Source organism: Cyprinodon variegatus, unplaced genomic scaffold (genome assembly GCF_000732505.1).
Source record: "Cyprinodon variegatus isolate N-32 unplaced genomic scaffold, C_variegatus-1.0 Scaffold880, whole genome shotgun sequence".
NCBI classification, from domain to species: Eukaryota; Metazoa; Chordata; class Actinopteri; order Cyprinodontiformes; family Cyprinodontidae; genus Cyprinodon; species Cyprinodon variegatus.
This window is the reverse complement of record NW_015151333.1, coordinates 1,579-3,865: the sequence shown is the minus strand read 5'-3', so window position 1 is coordinate 3,865 and position 2,287 is coordinate 1,579.

The window sequence follows — 2,287 nt, the reverse complement described above, 5'->3', positions numbered from 1 at the left end:
AGCCACTTCTTCTAGCCCCTCAGGAGGAACCCCAAGGCGTTCCCAGGCTGAACGAGAAACATAGTCTCTCCACCGGTCCTGGGTCTCCCCCGGGTGGGACGTGCCCGGAACACCTCACCAGGGAGACGTCCAGGAGGCATCCTAACCAGATGCCCGAGCCACCTCAACTGGCTCCTCTTGACTTGGAGGAGCAGCGGCTCTACTCCGAGTCCCTCCCGGATGACCGAGCTTCTCACCCTATCTCTAAGGGAGAGCCCAGCCACCCTACGGAGGAAACCCATTTCGGTCGCTTGGATCCACAATCTCGTTCTTTTGGTCATGACCCAGAGTTCATGGCCATAGATGAGGGTAGGAACGTAGATCGACCGGTAAATCGAGAGCTTTGCTTTTTGGCTCAGCTCTCTCTTCACCACAACGGACCGGTACAGCGCCTGCTTCACGGCAGACGCTGCGCCAATCCGCCTGTCGATCTTCCGCTCCCTTCGTCCCTCATTTGTGAACAAGATCCCAAGATACTTAAACTCCTCCACTTGGGGCAGGACACCCCCCCCGACCCGAAGAAGGCACTCTACCCTTTTCTGGCTCAAGACCATGGCCTCAGATTTGGAGGCACTGGTTCCCATCCCGGCCGCTTCAGACTCGGCTGCGAACCGATCCAGCGAGAGCTGCTGATCATGACCTGATGAAGCCAATAGGACCACATCATCTGCAAAAAGCAGAGACGCAATCCTAAGGCCACCAAAACGGATCCCCTCAACACCTTGGCTGCGCCTAGAAATTCTGTCCATGAAGGTAATGAACAGAATCGGTGACAAAGGAGCCGCATGCCGCTGCGCCCGCCGGTACCCATCAGCTGATTCCGGAGTCCCACAGGCCAAAAAGGTCTGATAGGCCTTCTTCTTCAACCTGACAGCATCCCTCACCGGAGGTGTTCACCAACGGGTTTGAGGGTTGCCACCACGACAGGCACCGACAACCTTGCGGCAGCAGCTCAGATAAGCCGCCTCGACAATGGAGGAACGGAACATGGTCCACTCGGACTCAATGTCCCCCACCTCCCCCGCGATGTGTTCGAAGTTCTGCCAGAGATGAGAGTTAAAGCTCCGCCTAACAGGGGACTCCGCCAGACGTTCCCAGCAGACCCTCACAACACGTTTGGGCCTGCCAGGTCTGACCGGCATCCTCCCCCACCACCGGAGCCAACTCACCACCAGGTAGTGGTCAGTGGAAAGCTCCTCACCTCTCTTCACGCGAGTGTCCAAGACATATGGCCGCAAGTCAGATGAAACGATGACAAAGACGATCATCGAACTGCGGCCTAGGGTGTCCTGGTGCCAAGGGCACATATGGACACCCTTATGCTTGAACATGGTGTTCGTTATGGACAATCCATGATGAGCACAGAAGTCCAACAACAGAGGACCACTCGAGTTCAGATCGGGGCGGCCATTCCTCCCAATCACACCCCTCCAGGTCTCACTATCATTGCCCACGTGAGCGTTGAAGTCTCCCAGCAGAACAAGAGAGTCCCCAGGAGGGGCACCCTCCAGTACCCCCTCTAAGGACTCCAAGAAGGGTGGATAATCTGAACTGCTGTTCGGTCCGTAAGCACAGACAACAGTCAGAACCCGTCCCCCCACCCGTAGGCGGAGGGAGGCTACCCTCTCGTTCACTGCGGTGAACCCCAACGTACAGGCGCTGAGATGGGCAATTCCAGAGTGGAAGTATGTCCAGCCCCTCTCAAGGAGACTGGTTCCAGAACCATGCGTCGAGGTGAGACCGACTATTTCTAGCCGGAACCTCTCATCCTCACACACTAGCTTTGGTTCCTTCCCCACCATCGAGGTGACATTCCACGTCCCAAGAGCCAGCTTCTGCAGCCAAGGATCGGACCGCCAGGGTCCCCTCCAACGGCCGCCACCCAACACACATTGCACCCGACCCCTATTGGCCCCTCTCACGGGTGGTGGGCCCATGTAAGGGGGGACCCATGTTTCCTCTTCGGGCTGAGCCCGCCCGGGCCCCATGGGTAAAAGCCCGGCCACCAGGCGCTCGCCATCATGCCCCCCCTCCAGGCCTGGCTCCAGAGTGGGGCCCCGGTGACCCGCGTCCGGGCAAGGGAACACTGAATCCTTTGATTAAATTTAGTTCATAAATCACATTTTTCTTCGGGACGAAGTATCCATCAAACCCCATCTTTGCTGCGCTGTATTGCAGGTGCTGCTGCTGGGTTAGCTCAAGCCCTCTCAGCAGTGTTGTGCCTGAACGCGTTCATTGAACGAAAGTT